Here is a 16,094-nt window from a genome sequence, read left to right as displayed (position 1 = left end):
GGAATGTTCTGATTTCAGGGAGAGGAAATTTACCTTCAGTTCTTAGTTTTACTTGAACTTTTCCTTCATCTATGTAACACTTCCCCTAATTATCCTTTTTAATTGAGATGATAATACTGAAGGCAGCCAACATTATTTTGTTGACTTGTTTGAACAAGATTCTAAAAACAGATTATTGCATTGGCTTACTTTCGAAATTCTGATTTCCATATCATCTGTAGCAAGATACTAAGGTGCATTTTTTATCAAAACTTCTCTCTCTCACACACACACACACACACACAAAAAAAAAGTCTCGACTGTTGAGAAACAAACAGAGAACAAGGAGAAATCAGATGACAAGTATTTGTAGCTCTGGAACTGGATTCTATTTTCAGATCTTTTTTATTTTTTATTTTTTCCTTAGTATTCATGAAAAATCACGCACAAATTAAATGATCAAGAAGCTAGGACTTGAGCACCTAGGGAAAGAATAATAATAATAATAATAAAAAAAAACTCTTTCGTCTCCATTTTCCTTTTCACTAGATGATGCCTGAAAGAGCATTAACATCACGTCTACAAAGAGTCTTCACCAGCTATCTACAGACACCTGCTGGTGGGATTAACTGGTTGCTAGCTAGCCTTTGATTTTGGCATCTTTGAATATTTGAGTGCTTTTCCAATGGACAGAAAAGTGTACAACTAAAAGAAAACTTTTAGAAGCATACAGAGGACCCTTTGTGTGAATTCTAATCATATTTTCAAAGAACTTAAAAAGCTTTCTTCTTCTTGAAGGCCAGATGAATTTAAAATATTTGTTACAAGCCTGGGCTTGAGAGACTATCACAATTGTCAAGGCCTATTGTCATACAGAATTTGGCAGCAAGTCTGCAAGATGAAAGCATTTACCTTGCGAGCATTGTCACTCACTGATTAACTTATTTACAACCTTATCATGATTGCTTGAACCCAGGATGGAAAAAATACAGGAATAAACTCCACTGCTCAGCCGTTGCATGGTCTGCATATATATGCCTCTGCAGAAAGAAAGGAAGTGGACTCCAGGGAAAGAGACTGTCCTGGGGCTTACCTTTCCCTCCTGTAATCCACAGCAATCCCTTTCCTCATTATCTCACCAGGTCTTGCTCTGATGCGATTGCCTGAGATGGCAGGGAACCTGATGCAGTGGTTGATGTGCTCTCTTCCTATCCTACACCCCTAGGATGTTTTCCCCAGCCTTCTTTGGAACGGGCATCCTAGCTGAGAAATTCCCAGCTGAGAGTGGGGCGAAAGGGAATGGTCACGTGATGAGGACAGATCGTTTTGTAGCAGAATTGCATTTCCTATCTGAAGCTTTCCAGCATTTCTCCAGGCCTTCGCTGCTGTGTTGACAGACAGCTTTTGGAAGGACCAGTGCCATTTTAGATAACCACTGACATAAAGCAAAGTCTCAGCTAAGGTAAGGTGGCGAAGGTAGTGAACCATGGAGAACAACACTGCATCTAACCAAGAAAGTGTAGGAATGCAGCTGAAATGGTTTCTGGGAGAGCTTCTGTAGCCAGGAAGACTTAGAGGTGCAATTCCTTATAGAAGTACTGTCTGGAGCTCAATGTGCCATGTCCACCCACCACAAACCACATCAGATAACACATTATGTCATTAATTTCTCACACTGCTGCAGTGTCCACAACAAAGCTGTTCCTAAAGCCTTCTACATGGAAAACTCCTCCCTTGTCTTTCAAACTGACCCCATTAGTTGCCACATTAATTGCTGAGGTACAGTAGATTACCTGCTGAGACAGCAACTCTGAGGACTGTAAGGAAAAACCCTCACCATATATGTTGAAAATACTTTGCTGTTGAAGTATTCAACAAGTATGGATCACTTCACTAAAAATGGGTCACTGAGTGCTGTGTTTTTAATACCAGATACCTTATATTTTTAAAAAATGAAGTATCATTTCAGAAAACAAATTAAACCCCCCAAATAAACTGTCAAATACTTTTCTCAAAAATATTACTATTTTATTGATAAATCAGAAACTGTGTTTTGTTTTGTTTGGTTTTAAGAAAATTTTTCCCCTTCTTCTTTTCCTAAAATAGCAACTCAAAGCCTTTTAGAAAACACAGAAAAAATAAATAAATAAAAATAAAAACCCAATTCCTTTATCAGACAATTTTACTGATAAAAATTGCCAGACAGTCTCCCCTTATGAAACTTGCTCAATACTAAAACACTAGCTACACATTGTGTAGATTTTTGAAATAAACAATGTAATATCAACACTATTGATAATATGCATAATTACTATTAATAATATGAAGGTTCCTCCAATGAGAAAAACAAAACAAAAATAAATAAATTTAAAAAAAAAAACACACCCAAAACAATAAACCTCTGTGAACACTAAGGACTATTGTTAACAATTATTTCTTGTTGTTGCTTTTTGATTAAAGTTCTTATTAGTTGCAAATGTCATCGTGATTATTATATTAACCTGCAGACATATCAATTACCAGGTTACAAACCTGCAGGTTACTACTGGAATGAAACTGGTAAAGAATCCCATTCTTAATTAAATTCACTAGCATATTTCCTTAGCCTAAAGATTAATAAGTAGATCTTATTTTTAAAATCCTTTTCAGCCAAATAAGCACTTAAATAATTTCAAATTAAATACCTTAGTCAGGATTTAAAATTACTCAGCCTTCTCAGGGAATTGCATTTAAACATTATTTTAATATCATCAGGGAAATGCTTTTTACCTTCACAGCTGTAGAGAGAAAAAAAAAAAAAAGTAAATAAAACATCCTCTTAAATAGGATTTTAATTTATTTTTCTAAAAGTGAATGCAGTACTTGGCCACCTCAGAAACCAACATCCTTCATTTACCCACAGACTGTAAGCACTAAACCTTGTTCACATCAATAGGTCAATGTACCTAGGTCATAATTGACAAGGTCTATATTTTTACTATTCACAAATGCTCTATCACTGCTGATAGGCCAAACTGACATTATCTCTTTTAATGAACAGTAAATAATTCAAATAATTATTTTTAGGAGAGTAGGAACAACACTGTACACTGATTTGAGAGAATTTCTGCCATTTTTTTTCTCATTTTGTTTTCCTTTCAGTTTTTAGTTTAGTTATAAATATTTTATTTTCACCAGAATGAAATCTCTGTTTCTCCTCACTGAGCTTTTTTATTCACCAGAGCAGGACAACAGCAAAAAAACCTTTCTATCATCTCTGTTGCTGAGATGGTCATAGCAGCCAACAGTGTTTGTTACAGAGAGCTCAGGAGACCTCACAAGAGTCCAGCCATGCTGCCCTTTTTACTTTGAAGTGTAGCAAAGAGAGTTTATCTCTCAGTCTAAGATCTTTCTCCAGAATAATGTACCATAGCAGGAATCTTCTGAAACTCCGTACTGCACATGCAGACTTTCATAGGGAACCCAAGCTCATCCTCATTTCAGACATTTTTCGACCAGGGCAGCTAGGGAGGTAGCTTTTGGAGGTAGCTCATTTCTCAGCCTTCTCCTGCTTCCAGCCAGCAAAGACCCAGCGAAGATGGAATGATTAAGACTTGAACTCTAACAAAACACAAACCAGAAATTTTCAGTCCAGTTCCTGCTTTGAGCTTAGTGGTGTCTGACTGAGCTGGAAAATTTCCTTTAGAAAGACATCTATGCTTAGTTAAAGAAAAGCGCTCATATCCTTTTTGGCATGACGAGTCACTTTCAGAAGAATGTGAATTATTCTAGAAAATAAAAAGTATTCTACAGGATTCTGTGGAGCTTTCTCATGAGAGAAATATCATTCAATAACCAGATTAATGAACAAGAACACAGCTCTCCTCTTTTTTCTACAGCCGCAGCTATGTAGGAAAGATGAGTCTCTGGAGGGGGTCTGGAAGCCACCAAGACTTATCTGAGTTTGAACACAAAAGTTAATGGCATAACATTTTTTAGCATTTAGTATAATGACAGGTGGAAAAAAGATCAGTGGAAGAGCAATTTGGAAGCTACACTTTAGGTATTCACATCCAGAAGGAACCTGTCAATGTGAATTTACCTGCTTCTAGGGTTGGACTTTTAAAAAATGTCCTGGATTTGTCAAAAATAAAAATAAAAAATTAAGATATAGGCTGGAAAGACATTTTTATAGGCTTATGAGGGCCATTTGCCTGCTCTTTGAGCAATGTCATGTAATCCCTTGTAAGCAGGTTATTGGGAAGGAAAAGGCTACAATAATAACTGCAAATTCTGCATCCTCAGGCAGACTGCCTACTGATAAGTCGTTCCACAAGTTACCCAAAGAAATCCTCCCTTCTGGGAAGCACCAGTGGACTAAGCAGTTTGAGAAAAGCACTGCTTAAGTAACAGGATCTGAGCACTGGTGGTCCTACTTATACTTCTGCAGTGGCTTTTCAACATGTTTTCATGCCTGCAAAGTATTGGCTCATCAGATTGGTTTAGTTCAGCTCTCAGCCTGAAGCTCATCAGTGTTTTCTAATAATTAAATGATGCTTTACTTCAGCCTCTTTTTTTTTTCTTTTTTTCACATCTCTCTTTCTTCCCTCCTGTCCCCCACCCTCATCATTAGAATACATGAAATGTAGATGAAAAGTCACAATTGTTGCTGTGTGGAGATATCAAAGCTCTGAGCCCCCTCTGCTATACGGGAAGCTAAACAGTGCTTTTGTGTATCGCAGTGCATGTGTTGGCTCTACAGGGCTTTACCTCTAAACATACACTTATTTGGCTATCTTTGAACAACTCTGAGGGTGAAACACTTTTCATGATATATACTATGCTCTTCTAGATCAGATTTACTTTTTTTTTTTTTTAAATCCTTTAATCAAGTCATCAGGAAGAAAATTCAGCAAGTCTAAAAGAGAGAATGCAGGATAGCTCTTCTGTGAAATGAGAACTAACCTCACCCTGCCAAATTTCCAGCACACTAGGCCTCTGCCCTTGCTTTGGAGGAAGCTGAGATGGTGGCGGCGACATGTGCAGACAAAGAAACCTCCAGGGTGATAGTGCTTTAATCACTTCAGTGAGTAAGAAAAATCAAGCTGTGGTAAGTTGTCATGTAAAAGCTCATGAATAAAAACTAGTGAAGCAAAACTTGCTACACAAGAAGATGTTGTTCCTTTCTACAAGTCCTTTCAAACTTAATGCCAGGGGTTTTAACGGAGTTTGTATACAATTATACTATTTAGTCACAACAACAGGAAGACAGTTAAATGAGTCATTGGCCCCGGACTGCAGAATAATGTCCATCCCATTGGAACAAGATCTTCAGCCATGACTGTAGCTATCTAGGGAGCCAAGGGAAGACCAAGCAATTTCTGGTCTTCCAGGCATTTTGTGAGGCCTCAGTTCAACTAGGTGTTTTCAGTAGCACATGATAAGCAAGTGCTTGTCACAATGATGGCAGTGCCTAATTGCTTCCCCTTCACAAGACAGACCATGGATAATCCTCCTCACTCAGAAAAGTGAGAGCATCTGCTAATTATAGCCTGAGTGTTAATGAAACCTTTGGCCTAACTCAGGAGTCCTTTAATTAGTCTGATCTCAGATCTGCATTTGTATTTTTGGTACAGGCAGTTGATCCTTCTCCATCACTGCATCTGACATGATACACTATGGCACAGCCATAGGACCTAATCCTCATCCTAATGGCTGCAGCAAACATGTAGTATTAAAAAACAAGTATGACATCAACAGGAACAGGACCCAGGGCTGGGATGAAGCAAAAAAACTTGTGAAAATCCTGTCTCTGTGGCAGTCATTGGGAGATTGCCAGGACTGTGCTCCTATTCATCATCCATATCATCATTCAGAGGGCATCTAATGACTGCTCAGACTGGATATTTTAGCTGTCCACACATTGCAATTGACCTAGAAAAGGTCAATTGATGTCCTACTGAAATCAGCAGGAACTGATTAAACATGCAGCGATTGTGGTGATCAGTATGGGTGGGAGAAACCAATGTCATTCCACTGACAGCTTCAGTGAAAAACTGATAATTTTCACCAGAAATCATCTGAATGTTTGTGAAGTCAACTGGAGTTTACTTTCAACTGCCATTATCTTCAGGGAGCTTCTAATCAGAGTACACATCTTGATAAAACAAAGAATTAGTGTTTATGCTTCAGACATGGAAAAAAAATATTGTAAATTCATCTTGTTTCACTTAAGCAGATGTATTTCCCTACTACCACTGCCTTTCCCTTTATTTGTTCTCATGTCCTTCATTATCAGAATGCCAAAGTAATAAAATTCTTTCTTTCTCTCTGTAAAAATATTAAAAAAAAAATTAACAAAGGTAGAGATTAAAAAAAAGAAAAATCCACAGCAAAGTAGGACAAAGAGCATAGCTTAATCACACGAAATATGTTATCAGAAGAGTTTAAACACTACCTTTATGGTTGCAACAGACAATTTCAGCAATAGCATGAGAAAAATATTAAATGGTCTCTTGCTTTGTGTTTGCAAGTTTGCATGTGAAGCGAAAGAGAAAATAATACAATGAAATGCCCTAATATTCCTTCTTTAGATGGATACTTCCAGAATACTTGGAGTGATGAATATAACCAAGAGATGGCAGCAGTTCATGCACTATTCATTTACCTTATTTAGTTTGCAATATGATTTTCTTTATGTAAGTTGTAAATACATTAAGTTGCATTTAGCTTATGATGCGAATTGATTTCACTATTATTGAAGGAAAGGGAGGGGCAGAAACAGAAAGAAAAGGAGAAGCAGTTTGGTGAAGGGATTTGGAAATTTGTTTTTAGGCATGCATCGAAGGACTCCTTGGGAAAAAAAAAAAAAAAGACAGTTTGCCATATAAAAGAACTAAAAAGCAATTCCAATTGAAAAATCTCTTATGAGTGTACATAATGTACATCTGCACTATGGGGTGGAACACACAAAGAGGTTTAATTTGCTGTGATCTGCTGTGGTTCTAGGACCATAAATCTACTCCCATTGTCAGAGGCAAAGAAGACTGCTACCAAATGGAGAAACTTACATCCACTTTACCAGCAGGATGCCCTGGTGAGTATCTGCAACCTTGCTTCTCTGAGGAGGGAAACTTCTTCAAGTACAGAAGGAGTATGCACAACAGAGAACTGAAAGGCTCATGTTTAATCACAAATATGCATTCAAAAAGAGCCCCCACACCACACACCGAATCACTGATTTTGATTCCCTCATACAAATCCAAAGGCATCATTTTCTTCAGGATCACATCTTGCATGGGTTAGGCACTTTCCAGTGGCTTCCATCTGTTTTACCAATGAAAATGTGATGTCTGTAAAATCTACCAACTTTTTGGATAAGCAATAGACTTTAAAAAAAAAAAAGAAAAGCTGAAGTGTCCTCATTTGTGAGGGTGGATTACTTCAAAGAGAATGTGGAGTGGGTAAGGCATTGCTACAACAGTCAAAAGAAAATACTGCAATTATCAGGCACATCATAAAAGACTGAGCAGAGGGACACTTCATCTGTAACTATTTCAAGGAGGAAAATTTTGCATTAAGAAACTGATTTATATACTTGGGAAAAGATGATTGCATCAATAGAAAACTTAGATCATAGGTCAGTAGATCAGACAAATACAGAAAATCATAAACTTTATTATCTGACAGGTAGATAGCAAGATAAACATACACACACACACACACAAATAAAAATAAAAACACATAAGTTATCACTATTATACTAAATGCCTTTTCATTATGATCAGTCTAGTAGTCTACCATCACTGTCCTTCACAGCAGCAACAAACTATGCTTTGCTCCCTTCACTGCATCACTGACAAAAGAACAGTCATGACAAAATCCAGAATGCAGAAATTCCATCTAAAGTGGATTTAGGTACAGTTTAACTGCAGATCTCAGTCCAGAGGGCTGGTTGCTATGTATTGCCTGATCACCTCTGAGCTTACAGGCTGTTCCCCTGGGCAACCAGAAAAAAAAGTTCTTTGTATGTGCATGTGTTTAAGCACTGCATATGTACAGGAGCACTTTCATTTGGCCCATAGATATTGCTAGTATGGTTCAGACTGAAGCAGAGTCACTTAGTGCTGCCTAAATGCTGCCAAAGTTGCTGAGAAAGATGCTGATCCAGGGAGAGCAGTCTGAGAAAGTCTTGAAAATGCTAATACAAACATGAAACCAACTCCTTTGAGTACTGTCTACTCTTTGTGTAATATTTTGCTGATTAGTGCATGCATGAAGGATGTTTTTTTTCTAGTTCCTCTTTATAATTTCCTTAGATAGGGATGAAAATGTCAAAATTCCCCGTCTTCGCTGTGTGTGTCATGTCCTGTCCTTCACAGTCATGTTTGCTCTTATTTACTACCACCATGAATTTTGCACTTCAGAGTGGTCCTGTTTCAGAAAGAAGAGAGTAGTGGATATCCCATTTCCAGAATGCTCCAGGTCATAATTCAGGTTCAAGATTTTTCATCTTTTTAGGCCAGAGACCAAATTGCTCATCTTCAGGCTAATCACTTTGAAATCAGATGTCATTCAAAAGAAAGAATGCTATGAATTCAGATTTCTCTCTAAAAATCTTAAGTAGTGCCTTCTGCTTATTACTGGTTATTTCTAAGTGGATGTTCATTCAGCATAAAGACCATTCCTGACTATTTTTCAGAAATGACTCTTTCTGCCACTCACCCATTTACTGCCAAAGCAAGCTAACACAGGCAGTGTAAACTTTTGCCCTAAAGCTAGGTGGCAAAATGATACAGTTAATTAGTTTCGAGGACTTCATTCACGTGATCTTATAAAATGTCATGGCATGACATGACACATTTTTTCACTTGCAACTAAATAAAGCATTAAAACATGGTGATTCTAATTATAGTATATTTATATAGAGAGAGTACATTTCTCAAACAAACTCCAGTGCTGTTTGAAATTTTTAAAAAACCTCAGCAAGTAAAAATTTATATCATGAATTAATGTGCATTAAAAAAAAAAAAAAAAGGTGTCAAATTAGCAGTTCAAAATTAATTTTATGAGCAAGGTTCAGCCAAAGCTTTTGAGAAACTTTTGGGTCATCATGAAATTCCTTCATAAGTAATGTGATATCCATGGATGCTCATTTACAGGCAATAGCTATTGTCAAGCTACAGTTATTTTCAAAACGATTATAGGGCATAAATTCTTAATTTATTAGAGAGATCTTATTCACTTTTTTTTTTTTTTTCCATCTTCCACTGCTTTGATTTTATGTCAGTATAATGCCAGTGATTCTGGTGGAGTCAGAAGCGTGTAAAACTGTAGCATTATCTTGTTGGAAGGAGATTGAAAATGATTCCCCAGATAAAGTTCCAAATCAAACACAAAAGGTTATCTGGTCAGAATATGAAAAAGATAACCTGAACCAACATTCATAAACCATATTAACATAATCTATGTGAGGAGTGGTGCATTGTGGGTAAATCATTTAAAATGGTTCCCTGGAGATTGATTAAAATGTATGGTAAGGCCTTAGCACATGAACTTGGACCCATTTCATTCTCCTTCCCAGGCCAAACACATCCCCTTTCTGCTTTTAGTCTCCAAGTGTGCAATTTCAACAGGAAGGAAAAACAGTGCCTCACTCTCTTTCAAGGATCTTAATGGTCAAGAAGTTTTTTAGAATAGGAGGGGATGTAGGCTTGATCATCTCAGCAAAGGAAGAATGTGAATCTGAGCTCGTCAAGCCAAGGATGGCTTCATACTATGCCTGTAGTACCAAGAGTATAGTGGGCCAAAAATCTGTAGCTTTTATTGATATCCCTAGTACCATAAGAGACTGAGAGAAGACTTAGCATACTAAGACTCACACACTTTCTGGCTACATTGCTGGCCTTAGCTCACAGGGAGTCTGACAATACCTTTATTGTGCTTGTACAGAGTCCTTAAAAAGAGCTTAGTCCATATGCCAGAGGTGTCTCATGGACCTTCACTGCAGCAATAAACCTTCTAGAAACAGCATCTAAAGTTTCTGAGATATCCGTTGGAGGACTGAATAGTACCATCTTAAAATCTTCTTAGCCCCTCCAGATGGTGAAAGGACACTGAGAAAGTCTGGGAATGAGAGGATTTAACTGATTTTATAGACTGAAGTATTCTGAGAATAATTTATGTAAAAAGTACAATGCATGACTGTAACAGTAGGATAAAAGTGGAGATAATACGAAAAAAACAATGTCAGAGAAAGTTGCAAATTTTTCTATACAGTCAAATCTATGTTAGTGTCAGCAATGTAGGAAGTCAGTGGGTGTCTGATTATCATCTCCTGGAGACAGAAAAAATTGCCATTGTAACATTTTTTTTTAAAATCAGATTAAGTTTTTAAAAAATAATTGAATGTATATATAGAAGCTTTGTTTGCTTTGTTGTTGTTGTTGTCTTTTCACCTGGCTTACTTATACAAAAGCTCATTCATTGGCAACTTGGAATATGAACTATATATTTTGTCTTCAGCTTAAGTTCAGCTTGTGTTTCTGGGGGGGGGGGGGGGTCCCTTTGTAAAGGCTTCTAAACAAATTCAGTATCAATTTAAACTATTAGAGGAAGTTAAATCAAAATAATTAGGATATTAAAATACTTTGTGCGTTTCCAATCACTGGTTTATTGCAAATCTGGATCTTTTCCAAGGAACAATAATAGAATGAATACATTAGGATGTTTCCTTCCCCTTAATACGAAACCATTTGCTCATGAAAAGATGATTGATAACTTGCATTAAACACATAACCAGATTGATTTGCAGACTTGCTTGAGGAGGGGCTGGAAGGAAAGGAGAATAAATGTCACATTAACAGAACATTATACAGACGCGCATTCACACACACTAAGTGTATTAACCAAATAAAAAAGAAAGCAACAGAAAAGCATCCATGGCACTTCTTCTAATTAGAAAAATATACTAAGCCTGTGCAAAGTAATTGCTAAAGATACCTTGGCATGGAGAAAGAGAGATTATTTGGAGATTCTGATTGCAAATGCTCTGAACCAGTTTGGGGAAAACAAACAAACAAACAAACAAAACACTACAGCAGGGTACAGGGGGAGATAAATGTAAGCTGATAGCAGTTTCAAGTAAGTTATTGACTCTGTCTTGCTTATGATTCCTCTACCATCCTTCTTCACAAAGTGAAGCATGATGTCTTCAAAGCTATGTAGCCTGCTGGGACTAGTGAGTATTAATAAGCTTGTGCTCTGTAAGTCTTTGGCAGAGAGGACATGGCAACACCCGCAGACCAGTTTCACAGAAAGCATCTGTCGCTGATAGTGGCTGCATTTAGAGTATTAGGGCACACCCAAGTTTTCAGCTGTAGAGATCTTTGTTTCAATCTCTGGTGTAGCGTCCAAGACGGCAAGTGTTATGCACAGGTCCACAAACTTTTGTCAGTTAGAGGGGAGGGCTGCAATCAAAGCCCAACACTGAGCAAGGTACAGGGAGCCCCAACAGCATCACTTAAAGAAATCTTTGTGTATTTCTGTGGCTCCTGAATGCCTTTCTCAGCTGCTGCAGTGTTTATTTTATTTTATTTTATTTTATTTTATTTTATTTTATTTTATTTTATTTTATTTTATTTTATTTTATTTTATTTTAGTATTTATCTGTTCCTGCTGGCACAGGATTTTAATTTACTATATTTTCCTATTTGGTAAATTACATTTCTTCCCCTCCCCCCTCCCTGAAGACAAGAATTGCCATTCTGGATCAGAACAAATGCCTCTCTATTCCAGACAGTATCCATTACACACGTATTTTTAGGAAGAATATAAGAAACAAATATTTAGCCATCTGTAGTTCATTCCTCCATCTTTCTGAAGAGAAAGCAAACAAATAGCATCCCCCTGTTCTGTTCACTTAAATGTATTTTGAGTTGCTGCTTGGGCTGTCTGGCATTCACACAGTTGCAGAATCACCCAGCACGCCTGATGTACAACCATATAGGTTCTGGGTTCCTGCTTCAAAGGTCCTTGCACCTTAACCCCTGTGTGTAACTGATGTATCCCAGCAGGAACAGAAGAGGAATGAAAAGGCTAGACATAGCTACAAACCACATATATGAGGAAGAGAATAATTTTGCTGTGGTGAATTTGAAACAAGGACATATGTTCTTGAATCAAGTGAAAATTATGCTACAAACAAGACTCTGGTGAAAAATGCGCATTCTAATATAACCAAAGGAATTCTGAGTAAAGCTCAAGATGATACATTTCCTCAACATTTGATAATACTGCAGGAATAACATGTCCAGGATTAGGGTTTGTAATTCAGGAAGAATACTGCCAATTGGTCTGAAAAGAGGAATGGGAGAAGTACTGAAAAACATTCCCAAAAGAGAAATATTTAAAGAATTCAATCTATCTGTTTATAAACGAGATGGGGTAGCTTCATCCCAGTTCATAGGGATTTCAGTGGGGAGGAGTTCACTATTGAAAATCAAGCTGATAAAGCTACAGTAAACCCAGGGATTAGAATCCAGAGTTAAACAAACAATCTGTGTGGTAAGATAAACACTCTTTAATAGGGAAGATATTAATCATTAGAATAATGTAACAAGAGCTCTCACAGCATCACTGTGCAATTTTAGATTACCATCAAATGTTCATAGATTTTGTCTGGTTTTATTTCCTAAAAATCTTTTTAAAAAGCTTAAGAAGAATGTCACTCAAGGAGGTTGGAACATCCACATTATATATGTAATGCCCTAGAAGCTCACAGTGGGTCCCTTCTGGCTTTTATAATGTAGAAGGTGATGACTCCTGAAATACCTAAGGAAGTTCAACTGCACCTAGCAGAGCACAACCCTATCTCTGCAAACATATTTCAGTGCCAAGGCAAAGCAAAGCCATACCTGCTGTAGTAGGCTATTGATATTTGAATGCAAATCCCTTGGTTTTTAATTTATGTGTCCTAAGTTCCCTGTTTAAAAATGTGTTTCCTCCCACTTAAGTCACCATATAACTCCTTGCTAATCCTCTTCATTTACATCAAATATTAGTTTTATGGAGAATGGTACTCATTAATCTGGCGTAACTATAATTTAGTGGCTGGGCTGCACAACAGCCTGAGAATTAGCGTGGCACTGGGAACTGGGTTATCAGATCCATTTTCTGGGTAAGTCTTATTATGTTTTGCAGAATGGATACAGCACACAATGAATTTAATTACACAGCTTTTCAACTGGCTTCCTTGTAAGCTAGAAAACAATCTTCTAGCCCTTCCAGTTTACAGAAAGCTATGCTTTCTCTGAAGCCACCCTTGCATCGTACTTGACCACCTAATTGTTCTACCTGGGCAATAATCATTAGCAGTAGATAATGACTAATGACCTTTCCTGCAAGGTCATATCCCTAGACAACACTGGAGGCTATAAACATTCTCCTAAATTGGTAATCACCAGTAATAAAGATTATGATTAACTGCAAAGAAAACAGACCAGAGTCTGAATAAAATATAAATGAACACATCACAATGAAAACAATATTACACTGATTAATATCATTAACTAATGAATGAACTAATTAATATAGTCTTCAGCTCATGATGAAGTCTGATGTTTTCATATGTCATTCTCCCTAAAGGGGCATTACCATTTATGTTATCCATTAAAAGGCCTGGGTTATAGTCTTGAATTTGCCAGTGGCCTGCCTTGATGAATCACTCTGACTTCTGCCTGATCCCCCTACTGCACTTTTAATTCAGTATTCTGACACCAACACCCCCAGCAGAGACCCATCTCATGAAAGGGACTCTCAGATTTTCTCTGTGCGGTCAGTGGATACAGAGTATTTTGAGAGATCCGTGATAAAATGAAGAACCCTTTGGAAGATCTTCTCCAGGATGCACAGCAAATAGCAAATAGGCTCCTAATTTCAATGTGAATTAATGAAAAGATCCCATTTTACACACCTTATTTCTGTGTCACCTAAGAACAAGGGGATGGCATACCCAGAGAGATTTTTAGGCTTTCTTATTGCTAAAATGTTCAGATTATATTGAAATATGACTATATGTCACCAAGAAAAGAAAAAGCAAGCCCAACCAAGTGAAAACATTCAGAAGTGGGAAAAGCAGCACAGGACTACAAAAAGATTGTTGAAGATTCTCTTTGTTTCATTATTTATATTTCCCCAAAGCGGCAAAAAAATAAAAAAAAAAAAGAGAAAAAAAAAAAGAGAAAAAAAAGAGAAAAAAAAAAAAGAGAAAAAAAAGAAGGCATTCCTATATTCCATATAAAATATAATGCACTTAATTGATCTAAGTAATTTCAAGGCTGCTGAATAGCAGAAGCCTCCAGAGTGGAATATTCTGACTTAATGATCACATAAAATTGCTCAAAGTGTTTTTAATGTCATTGTAATTTCTGAGTTTATTTAATAGTTGAGGGGGAGAGAGGGTAACATTAACAGTCATCTGTGTGGCTTGCATGGCTGTATATAACAAATGAGACATGCGGATACCACAAGAGCCATCATTTTAAAATGGCTGCAGTAAAAATGCAGTTATACCGAACATTTGCTTTAGGCCATGACACAGTTTAACGGGGATGATATTGCATCAGGATTCAGGACACCTCAGATTTTTTTTCCAAGTGTTTGACCTTTTAAGAAATCAGATCACCTCTTGATTGCATTGATTTCTTTCTCTTTCTTTCTCATATGCATCCATTCAGTTCATAAAAACTTCAGCCAAAAGCTGTCCATCTCAGATGTACATCACAGTATGGTTGTAATTCATATTGTGGTCTGCAGTGTACATGGTAGAGAAATTAATGGGGTTTTGCTTATTTGTATGTTTTTATTTACTATACTGTGAATTGTTTCTTTTAATCCCTAATCATCAAACCATTGGTTCATTTGAGATCTTTCTTTGTAGAACATCTCTGCCTTCTTCCTGGCCTAAACCCAAACTCACTCATGGATGAGCGTCAATATGTATGTGCAGCATGTATGTGTGGCTCTGCTGGGTACCTTTAATTCTCCCCAGCCAGGTGTTGGCCTAACACTGAAGTCTTTTCCTCAATTTCTGCCAACACTGTCCAGAATTGTTCTGCAATATTAAAACAAGAATTAAAATTTTAAAGCTAATTACATATTCTTCTTTACTCCCTCCACCACTCCGTGTGTTTGAAGTTATTTTAATCTCTTCTCAACCTTATCATTTTTATTTTTTCCCTTTTGGACTTGTCTAATTTGCCTCATTTCTAAGTCATGATGATATCCTCAAGACACCAATTCATAACTTCATGTTGAAATTGTTCATTAAAATCTAATTTTTACCATCTAATTCTGGCTTTTTAGCTAATGAAATCAGAGTAATTATAAATATCCATCTTGCAACATTGCATATTGACATTAGAATATAAAGACTAAAAATGGAAGAAAATCACCACTGGAGAACTTATTTTCTTTGCTCTAGCTGCAAGGGAAATCAGCCCAATCATAAATATATAGATTAAAATATTCTCCTCTAAGTTCATTTCAATATTAACTTTATACTGCCATTAAGGTTTGCCTGAACATGAACCATAAGGGACCATGTCTAATTTCAACATCCTCACATGAGAGATGTTTGGTTTGCTTAGATCCATTATTTAACAAAGAGAACTGAAATGCTTGGAAAGAAAGGTACTGCTCATGCTGTATTTGATCCAAAGTTCAACAAGAGCTTTAACATCTTCCAAAAAATATTAGAATATATGGCAGGAAAGAATCACTCAGGAGAACTTTTAGTATGTATTTTCTAGTTTTATTTTAGTTGATGACTCTAGGTTACATTCATGTCCCACTGAAATTATAGAATCATATTGTATTAAGCCTCCCCGTGACAACAAAAAACTATCCTACAATCTTTTAAAGTTATAAGGAGAATTTATTTATATTTTTAAAACTTTGGCAACCCTGACTACAAGATGTCATACACACTGATGAATGTTAATATATTGATGCAACAGTCTGAAAAACATCTGGATAAGGGTAAGACAACTGAACTTGAAAAAGGTTAATATATTACCTTTGCAGACAGGGGATCTGATCCAGTGTGTAATTCAGAAGTTACAGATCTTTTTTGAAAT

The 16,094-nt window shown here is 36.7% G+C and overlaps 1 long non-coding RNA gene across 1 annotated transcript; it reads left to right on the top strand.

The window, feature by feature from the left end:
• The first annotated feature begins 958 nt into the window (after positions 1 to 958).
• On the top strand, positions 959 to 15,272 carry LOC308197200. Its single transcript, XR_013952670.1, has 3 exons — positions 959 to 5,068; positions 6,967 to 7,054; positions 14,897 to 15,272. It is a non-coding gene; the product is annotated as an uncharacterized lncRNA (long non-coding RNA).
• Positions 15,273 to 16,094: the final 822 nt, after the last annotated feature.

The sequence above is a fragment of the Anser brachyrhynchus genome (assembly GCF_964034855.1).
Source record: "Anser brachyrhynchus genome assembly, chromosome: 6".
Taxonomy (NCBI): Eukaryota; Metazoa; Chordata; class Aves; order Anseriformes; family Anatidae; genus Anser; species Anser brachyrhynchus.
This window is presented reverse-complemented; position numbering and strand designations above follow the sequence as displayed.